At 59.3% G+C, this 9,855-nt stretch overlaps 2 protein-coding genes across 9 annotated transcripts in view; one reads left to right on the top strand and one right to left on the bottom strand.

Moving 5' to 3' along the window:
- Positions 1-3,126, bottom strand: part of LRRC75B (leucine rich repeat containing 75B) — a 13,625-nt gene extending 10,499 nt beyond the window's left edge. The window contains exons 1-2 of one of the 2 annotated variants that reach the window (XR_003005767.1): positions 2,851-3,126; positions 1,953-2,028 (exon numbers count right to left, since the gene is read on the bottom strand). The gene's annotated coding sequence lies outside the window, so the exon portion shown is untranslated. The remainder of the gene's footprint in view (positions 1-1,952; positions 2,029-2,850) is intronic. The other variant, XR_003005766.1, reaches the window with a different exon arrangement.
- A 41-nt stretch (positions 3,127-3,167) lies between these two features.
- The window catches only part of GGT1 (gamma-glutamyltransferase 1), a 19,544-nt gene continuing 12,856 nt past the window's right edge, over positions 3,168-9,855 (top strand). For 2 of the 7 annotated variants that reach the window (XM_024763860.1, XM_024763867.1), the window contains exon 1: positions 6,842-6,903. The gene's annotated coding sequence lies outside the window, so the exon portion shown is untranslated. Of the gene's footprint in view, positions 3,216-3,844; positions 4,245-6,820; positions 6,904-7,681; positions 7,701-9,855 lie in introns of those variants that run through there. The other 5 variants (XM_024763863.1, XM_024763862.1, XM_024763866.1 and 2 more) reach the window with 5 other exon arrangements.

Below are 9,855 nucleotides of genomic sequence, written 5' to 3'. Positions count from 1 at the left end.
GGGATGGGTGGGGGTTCCGCTGCCGTTTGCCAGCTTTAGACAGTGCCAGCGCCTGCTTTCAGAATCTCCCCCGCCCCAGCCGCAGCGAGCAATTGTAGCATCTGACCTGTCCGCCCTGCGTGGACACTTCTGAGTTGACAATGTTTATCACCCCTCCCTGCTTGGCTGGGGGCAGACTTGGGCAGGCCGGCCTCCTCTGCCAGCCACCTGGGAGATAAATGGGATGGGGGTTGCTGGTTAACCATCTCAGCCTGGCTCTGGGCAGGCTGGCAGCAGGCCAGCCGCACCTGCCCCTGCTTCAGTCTTCCCCGTGACAGAAGTGGGGAAGGTGTGTGGGGTGGGGGCTGGCTACTCCAGGGGCCAGGTTTGAGCCAGGAACCTACTAGCTGGAGGGGTCTTTGTTGGAGGCTTGCTGCCCCTTATAGCACCCCCCACCCAGCTCTGGGCCCCTCACATTCCCAGGGTAGGGGGCATTTGGGGCACTAGGCTCCAGACCCTGACCTCCACAGCAAGGAGGGTGTGTCCAGCCTGGGAGGACAGTGTAGCTGGGCACGGGTGCCAGGGGTTGAGCATGGACAGCGATAGGGGGAGGAGAGGCTGTCCGAGGGCCTGTAGTAAGTGAGGGCAGAGTTAGGCTCCTTCTTCTGAATTAATAATTGCCCCCCCCAAGACTGTCCAAGACAGAGTGCTGGGCTCTGTGGTGCCCTGGGGCTGAGCCCCTGAGACAAGGCAGAAGGCCTGACCACCCACTGAACCCCAGCCCTTGTCGTTGCCTGCTTGGGTGCCCCCATTGGGCCTGTTCCTGGGGCCTTCCTATCCTGGAGCCCCTTCTTTCCTGCCATCTGCGACTGGACCCAGACACCTCCCTTCGCTGCTATGTAGCCAGCTTTGTCCTGGGGCCACCTTGGCACCACAGGTTTCCTCCCTGGCAAACCTGCATGACTGCCTGGCCTGCCTTCCTCCGGGGCCAAGGTGCTGCTGTCACTAAACTGGGCCAGAGACTTCAGCAGCAGCCCCATTGCCCCAGGGGCCTCGCAGACCCCTACCCAGAGCTGGCAGGCTGGTAAGACCTCCCCCACCCCAATCTCAGGGCTGGAGCCAGAGCTGGGATGATTCCCAGATCGTGACCATATCCTTCCAGAGGCTGAGCCAGGTCTGGACATTGTCCTCTCAAAAGCGAGATGCCTGGATGTCATGAAGGGGGGCTGTCAGGCAGCGGCAGAGGGAGTATGCCCAGAGCTTGGAGTCCCATGGACAGTGGAGAACTGCTCCCCAGCCCCACCCCTCAACCCCTGCCCCACCCTCTGTGTCCTTGGCTGAGAGATTCCTGGAGAACATTTTCCAGGAAAGGAGGGAGGGGTGGCATCTGGGCTGAAATCCCTGCATGGGCCTCCCTCAGCCTCCTGTGAGGGGTGGCGAGGTTGACTCTTTCTGGCCTAACCTGATTGGGACAGGGGACCCCAGAGACAGAGCTGTGCCCTCGGGAATGGTAGCATTGTCCCTCCACTGGCCGGCCTCCATGTATGCTTAACTAAAGCCTGCTGGCCCCTCTGCCTGGAGTTGCCCTGGGCCGCTGAGCTGTGTTTGGGGAGACCCCGTGGGTGGAGGGCTGTGGTGTTGCCCTCTCAGCCCCCAGGGCTGATGTGGAGGTTCAGGGGTTCTCGGGGCAGCCTTACCACCCCTGGGAGCCAGAGAGTCAAGTGGACGGAACCCAGGCCCTGCTGGGGGCATCTTGGGCCCCAAGTGGGAACTTCCAGGAGACAAGTAGCACCGACAGCTGGTGGCCCAGGTGGAATGACAGGGAAGCAGGGTCCTGATGACCCAGCAGGTTGGGTGGAGGGCTGTTGCTGGAGCTGCAGCTGGACCTGTCCCACCTTCGGGCGTCTTCTCTACCCACCCAGTGGGATATTTCAAGCCCAGGAGGAGGCAGGGAAGCCCAGGGCTGATGGTACCTCAGCAAGGAGCCCGGTGCCACTGAGCCTCCTGGCAGCCACTGCAAAGAAGGATGCAGGATGGATTCGGAACTCACTAGGAGGAAGGAAGCAGACAGACAGTCTATGGAGATAGTTTCCCCTGGATCTGGCTCTAAGGAATAGGTTGTGAGCTTCCTGCAGGGCTAGGAGTCACCACGGGGGTCACAGGTGTAGGCTCAGGCCCCAGCTCCTAATCCCCTGGACCTGCCCCCTTTTGGGGTATATAAACACGGGCAAGGTAGTTAGTGGTACTAGTTTTCTGTGGCTGTCATAACAAATTACCACAAACTTGGTAACGGCTTAAAACGACAGAAATGTATTCTCTCCCAGTTCTGGAGGCCAGAAGTCTGAAATCAAGGTGTTGGCAGGGCTGTGCTCTCTGAAGGTGCTCGGGAATCATCTCTCTTTGCCCGTTGCCAGCTTCTGGCGATGGCCAGCAGTTCTCGGCCTTCCTTGGCTTGTAGCTGCTTCACTGCAATCTCTGCCTCCATGGCCACAAGGCCTCCTTCACTGTGTCTGTGTATCCCTTCTTACAGGAAGCCTACCTTATTGAATGTAGAGCCTACCTTAGCCCAGGATGATCTCATCTTAACTAATGACTTCTACAAAGACTCTATTTCCAAATAGGGTCCCATTCGGAGCTCCCAGGCGGATGTGGATTTGGGGGGAAACTATTCAGCCCACTACAGTAGCTTCTGCAAAACTGTTTCCTCCTCTGTAAAATGGGGAAAATAGAATGCCCATCTGGCAAAGGTGTAGGATTAGACGCAGCAAGGAAAGCGTCTAGCACACATGCACGTGGCATGTGTAGGCTCTAATCAATCTTCTGTGGCTTCATGCCGAATCCACCCAGCCACCTGACAGCCATTATACTTACATTAGTGATGATCACTGGGCCCTGCGGATACTTCAGAGACAAAGACGCAGGAGGTTAAAGGAACAGCAGAGGTGGGGAGCTGTGATGGGGGTCCCAGACACTGCGGGAGCCGAGGAAGACATCAGACCAGGAGACAGAGGAGGGCTTCAATGAGGAGGCGGTGGCGTTGAAGTTGGGGCCTGATGGAAGAGCCCCAGCAGTAGGGCAGTGGGTGAATCACACAGAGGCAGGGGCAGGCCCCAGCTGACAGGAATTTATCTGGAGGGCCACGTGAACCTTTGAAGCGTTTTTCAGTGGGGGAGGGATGTGCTCAGAGCACTGGGGATGCAGTAGTAGAGCGGCTGGGGACTCTGCAAAGTTGCCAGGTGAGGTGGGGCGGTGTGGGGGGCTGGGGGGCGGGGCAGGTTTGGGGAGCAGGAGGGGCTGTAGAGGTAGGGGCTGCTGGACAGGGCCGGTGAGGATGCGTGGGCTGCTGTCCAGGGCTAGGCCCTGGCTAACATGGCTGGTGGAGGTCTGGGAGGGTAGCTGCCTAGCTCAGGTTCCGGCTTGTTGGTTAATCCAAGGCGTCTGAAACATCAGCCAACAGGATGTTTCAGTGAAGGGGGCCAAAGAGGTGCTGAAAAAGGGGGGTGGGGGCAGGGCTTCTACAAGCCCAGGCAGGCTGAGCAGGGAGTGCATGGAGAGTGTGGGACAGTTTTGGCATTAGCGGAACCGCGCATCCACTTAGCCCTGTGCAGGGTCACGGGGTGGGGGATGGCAGCCGTGGACAGGTGGGCTTGGGCGTTGCACCCCCACACACACACCTGGAGACAGGAGTATGTCGGCTCTCCGGGAGACCAAGCCATGTGCTGGGCTGGGGGCTGGGGTGTGGGCAAGACGCAGCCTTCCTCCCCCACCCCCTGGAGCTCCCAGACACTGCAGATAATTATGAGGTGATGTGATAAATGCTACCTATGCAGGGAGCCGTAGGCAGGGAGGATGCGGCGGCTAGGAGTGGGGCACTTATGACCTCTGAGCTCTAAGCTGCTCATCCAGGAGGGAGAGGCAGCTGCAGGCCCGGGTGCTGGACCATGGAGGTCATGGTGCTCACAGCAGCCTGTGCATGGCCGTCTCAGTGCATCTGCCCAACAACTATTTTAATGATCCCTGCTCTCCAGATAGAAAACTGAAGGCAGGAAGAGGAGACCCTGGGCCATCAGGGCTGGGACTGAACTTGAACCTAGGGACTGTAGAGCCCATGCCCTTGGTTGCACTGCCTCTGAGTTTGGGAATTAGACTTGGTCCACCAGGTGCCAGACTGGCTCTGCTGCCGGAAGTTTCCAGGTGTTAACAAGCTGCTAGCCCTGGAGGCCCATGTACTTGCCGGAGCTCCAGCCTCTGTCCTCACATCAAAGGTGGGTGCTGAGATGGTGAACCGCTACAAGGGCACCAGGGAGTGTCTGGGGCACAGGGGGCTCTCTGCCTATGCCTGCAGTTGGCCAGAGCTCACTTCCCACTACCACTGGACCTCACCAGCCCCTTCACCAAACCCGAGTTCTCCTTCCATCCCTTCAGTGTGGTCTGTGTGGCTCTGAGAGGTGGTGGCCAAATAGCCATAGGGTATGGGGAGCCCTGCTCTGTGGCCTCTGACAGTGGGCAGGGTGTTAGGCCAGGTACCCCTGAAGCAGGTGCAGAAGGCATTCCAAGAAGGGAAATTGGGGCTTGACATTGGGAAGAACCTGCCAAACAACCAGTCTCACTGTCCTTAGAGGTAGTGAGTTCCCTGTCATGGCAGGTGTGCAAGCCGACCCTTCTGGGGTGATGGAGATGGGAGCTCAGAGGCCAAACATTTGAGATTCTGTGGTCCTCAAATTGATGAAGATGAACTTTTGTTCAGCCAACTGACCAGATGTCTCCTTGGTGCAGATACCAGGGGACACAAAATGTCTTGGATGATGTTAGGTTTCCTGACTCCCGGTGGCCCAGCAGCTCTGGAGGATGGCTTAGATGCTGCATGCGTCTGGACCTGCCTGCCTGGCTCACTCACTGTGAGGCTCCCAACTGCATTTTGGGATGTTGTGTCTTCTTTTCTGGCCGAGTCACGTGGCTTGTGGGATCCCAGTTCCCCACCAGGTTTTGAACCCAGGCCCTAGCAGTGAAAGCCCAGAATCCTAACCACAGGGCCACCAGGGAACGCCCAGGATGTTGTGTCTCTACCAGCCAGATGTGGCCCACCTGGGGCACAGGCTCATCTGGCACTTCTGGGGGCTCAGACACAGCCACTCCCAGGACCTGACAGCAGGGTGGGGCACCACTGGTAGGAAGTGGTTTGCGGGTGTTTCCCCATTTCCTGGGTTGCTGTCCTGCCAAGTAGCTTTGGGTAAGTCCTTTTTCTACTTAAGGTGAGGTTTCCTGTGCCAGGAACACCCTGCTTGCCCCACAAGTGCTTTGTTTTTCCAGGCATAGAAGTGGGGCAGACCTGAGCCGGTTAGAGCGGGAAAGTGGCCTCCAAGGCCTCTGTGGGCCCACTTCTCAGAGTGGGGGATGGGCCAGGTGCCTGCCTCCCTGACCACTGGTCCAGGGCCTGAGCCTCCTGTCTGGCCAAGGTCCCCAAACTCTCTAGGTCGCTGGTGCCAGCACCGCAGGGGTGATTAGCAGATGAAAGGTTTTGGGATGGTGGGGTGGGGCCCCCATGCTGCCTTGGCAGCTCCCCTGGCTGGAGGCCAGCCCGACCCAGGGGAGCTCCTCCAGGAGCAGGGACACAGAGACCCAAGCTCAGCCAGCCCCCAGCCAGCGCCCCATCAACACTCCCTTCTTCCCATGGCCCCTGCCCTCTGCCTGACTCCCAGAATGGCTGAGGAGCTAATGGTCACCCACCAGGGTCTTAATGAGTGAGCTGGGGTTAATGGGTTACCCAGCCCAGTGGCACATTCACCAGCCTCCCCAGGCTCTCAAAGTCCAGATGCACTGGCCTGGCCTTCAGGGTCTGAGCTCAGCCACTTCCTTTTCCAGCTTTGATGCCTCAGGGCTCAGGAAGGGTCAGGGCGGTCAAGAGTCTCCCTTGTACCCTCACTGGTGCGGAGATGCCCCAGGCTCAAATTGTTCCCTCTGCCTGGCTGGCCTCCACAGTCCAATCCCAGTGCTATCTGGATCCCCACCCCCGCCGATAGTTTCTGCCCCTCCCTGGGGGTCCTGGGCTCCTCTTCCTCCTTGGTTGACTATACTATCCCATCTTCAGTCTGGCTAGGGGCTGCTTGAGAGAAGAATCTGAATGGGCCAGGGTCAGACGGGAGAGTGAGTGAATGAATGAATGATGGATGAATACACGTAAGCAGCAGGCTGTGTGTGGACCTCAGAAGAATGGGCAGGCTTGGGCCTGCCAGCCCTGTGGGGGTACCCACCCCATCCTGTTGGCTGGAGCAGGTGTGGGGGTGTGAGCAGATGGCCCCATCCTCCATCAGCCTGCCTCCTCAACCCCAGAAAGTTGAGGGATGAGGAAAGACTCCCCGGTTCATGTGACTCCTTTCTGTCCTGGTGACGGTGACCAGGGTCCTTGGAGTGACAGGCTGTGGACATCTGCAGCCCCGGGGGTGGGGGCGAGGGCATCCCCTGACCAGGAACTCTAGAGAAAACACCAGGCTTCTCGGGCCTGGCGGGGCCTCTGATGCTCACACACCCACCCCTGTTGGTGGAGGCATCTGGCTGTGCCCCAGCACTGTGGGACCTCTCTTTGGATATTGAACGTGGCCAGGAGTTCTCCTCCTCCCAGAGGACCCTTGGCCTAACTGGCCTCTGCCTGAAACCCAGCCTCATGTAGCCCTACCTAGGCCCTCAAAGCTCAGGTCTCTTATGCAGGGTTTGGGACCCCACTGGGCTTGAAGAGGCTACCTGCTGTCCCAGGTCACACAGCCCCAGGGACAGGACCAGGAACCAGTCCTCTTCCCACCTGGAAAGGTTCCTGTGCCTTTAAAGCCTCCCCCCACTCAGGCCAGCAGGGGGAGGGAGGGGAGGAGCTGGGCACTGGGGACTCTGCTCTGTGCTGGAGTACCGAAGGAGGACCAGCCTTGCAGCCAGGTGAGCTGGGGCAGGATGGGAGTCTGGCTGTACCCCAGTGCTATGTGACCCTGAAGCTCAGCTCACCACCTCTGAGCTGCCGGACATCGTAGGAGTGGGGAGCTCAGGCTTGGGGCCTCTCGGGGGCATCTGGAGGACTGGGTTCCAGCCCCAGCTCTGTTATGTCCTGGCTGTGCTCTGGAGGAGTCCCCCGTCCCCTCTGAGCCTCAGTTTATACACCTGCGTCATGGGAGTGAGCTGCCCTTCAGGGTGATGGGGGTGGGGATTGTGTGGACGGATCCTGCAGAGGGGTCACACGGATGGGCAGAGCCTTAGGCCCTTGGTCTGACTGGGTCTGGGCTGGGAGCCTCTGTTTCTTTTCCAGTAAGTGGGTTTGAGGCTGCCCGACAAGGCTTTCTGGCTGACTGCTACAGCTGTGGGGTGGGTGGAGGAGGGTGGGGAAGTGGGCTTCTTGGATTGAGAGGGAGGAGGGCAGTGTGGAGAAACTGAGGCCCAGAAGGATGGGGCAGCCTGGGGTGGTGGTGGGGTCACTGGGGTGGCGGGTCTGGAGTGGAGGTGAGTGGTGATGGGGGCTGAGGTGCTGTGTCCTCGGGCCACATCTCCTCTCGGGCTCTGGTTTGCTCTCGTGGTGGGGGTGGGGCATGGCCGGTACAAGTACAAGGGGTGATTGCACAACTCCGGGGACGCCCGCCCCCTTGTGGTCATTGCAGGCATGTATAGCTATTTCGACAGGTTTCTGGCAGGTAGTGGTTATCAGGTCTTGGGGAAGGAGGCTTCCAAATCCGGTCTGGGTCATGGTAAGCTTCCTGCCCAGAGCTGTGTTCTCATACCTAGGGGACATCACTCCTCACTGTGGGCATTGGTGGTAAGGAAGGTGAAGGGGTGCCTACCTGTCCATCCATGTGCCTCCAGGGCCAAGTCGCTTCTACCTAAGCCTCGGCTTCAGGCCTGTGAATGGGTTTGGGGCTGTGCCCAGTTTCGCCCCTGTGACTCTGGGGCTGGAGGATTAACAGAGAAACCCCACGCTGTCTGTTCTGTCTCACTCTTCTTCACGCTCTCTTCTCTGCTGCATCCTAGAACATGCGCGCTCAGCCTAGATTCAGCATGGGTGTGTGTGTGTGTGCGTGTGTGTGTGTGTGTGCGCGTGCGCTGGGAGGGGGTGGTGCTGATGGCAGGGTCAGTATCTCTGGATGGGTGAGGCTTGCATATTCCTGGGGGCAGAGAACTCACCACCTTTTGTGCCTAGGACAGGAGCCGTGGGGTCTGGAGGAGACCTCCAGCCCAGACCCACTGCCCCCAGGTCCCCTCTCTGCATGTGGGTGTGGGGGGCTGACTGGGACAGAATGTGACACACTTGATATGTGAGGAAGGGCTTTCTTTGTTCTGTACGTATGTATGCCTCAGTTGACATGGCCTTTGAGACACCTTCGCTTTTGTCTCCCCTCCATAGAACCTGCAGCTGGGCTTCCTCCAACTTGCCTCAGCTCAGGGTTTTCCTGTTGAGGTCACCTGGGGGGGGTCTGGGTCATCCTCTGCCCACTCAGACCTTCTTCTTACCTTCCTGCCACTTCTGCCATGTCTCACGCCATCCCAGGCAGGGAGAAAACCATGGAGCCGGCTCAGGCATTGAGACAGAGCCCTGTGGCTCTCCACTGCAGACCCCTCCCAGCCGACTGAGCCGCAGGAAAGGAGCAGCCATTCAGGCGGGACCAAATACCCTGATGTTCCTGGCTGGTGTCCAGTCCTTGGGGACAGGTCTTGGGCCTTGGTCCCTGGATCCTGCCTTGTCCATCTTCCTAGTTACCCTGGTCTGCAGGGGAGGGGATGGTGTCTAGGGAAAGAGCTGTCATGGCACCCCCATCCCAGGGTCATGCTGGTTGAAGATTTCATGGTAGTGCATTGGATCGGTTCCATGCCAAGCCCGCCCAAGGGCAGTTGAGTGATAGGACCAGGCCTGTTCTGGCTGTGTGACCCAGGGCAGGCAGCAATGTCTGGTCAGCCTCCACGTCTCCTTCTACCTATCAAATGGTGCGGCCTTGCCGGGTTATTGTGGATTAGATGTCACAGACGGGGGCTGTGGGGGCTCCTGGGCAGCTTCGGCACAGCGAGCTGGGGAGCGGGGGAGGGAGGCATGACTCAGGAAGTGGCTGATCCTTCTCCTTGGCTGAGGAAAGCCAAAGGGGGATGGGGCAGTGTCCAAGTTCCCTGGGGCGGGTCTGCAGCTGCTCCTGACTCTGGACTCCTTGGTGGGCTGGTCAGGGACATGCAGCAACTTGGGGCAGGTATGGGGTAGCCAGGTGTGCACTGGTGGGCTGTGTGACCTTGGACCTGTTCTGGCCGTCTCTGGGCCCTGCCTTTCCAGGCTGTTTAGGTGGTTCCTTGGGCCCGGGGCACTAATGTTCCTGGATAGGTGGTGGAACCTTCCGGACTTGAAGCCCTGGGCCGTGCCCCAGGGAGGTACACTTGCCGTCCAGCTGTGGGGTGTGGTGAGCCTCTCAGGTCTGGGTTCTGCTCTGGTGCTGGTGACACCCCTGCTCCACGGCCTCAGGAACCATCTCTGGGACACCATGTCTGGCCCTGGAGTTCCGATACTCTGAACAAGGACAGGGCAAGCCTGTGGGGGACACCCACCCTTCGGAGGGGCCTGAGTCCAGGAGGAGGGATGCCTTGTCTCTGTCGCCACACTTCGCCTTCCCCATTGGGCCACACCTCTTGCCTGCTGCCACCATCCAGGGGACCCCAAGGGTCACTGCTGACAGCACCTCGTACCTCCAGGGCCCTCCCAGGGCTGCGTGAACTCTAGTCACTTGACAATAGGCCGAGTCCCTGTGCCTCCTTGTTGCCGTGACATGACAGCAGCCTCCGGCCACCCTCTGGCTATCCTCCCTGCCAGGCCAGACCTCTCTTTGAGGACCACCCGCTCTCCACCTATTCTGACACACACAGGGATTC

The sequence above is a fragment of the Neophocaena asiaeorientalis genome, unplaced genomic scaffold (genome assembly GCF_003031525.2).
Source record: "Neophocaena asiaeorientalis asiaeorientalis breed wild unplaced genomic scaffold, Neophocaena_asiaeorientalis_V1.1 scaffold110, whole genome shotgun sequence".
NCBI classification, from domain to species: Eukaryota; Metazoa; Chordata; class Mammalia; order Artiodactyla; family Phocoenidae; genus Neophocaena; species Neophocaena asiaeorientalis.
This window is presented reverse-complemented; position numbering and strand designations above follow the sequence as displayed.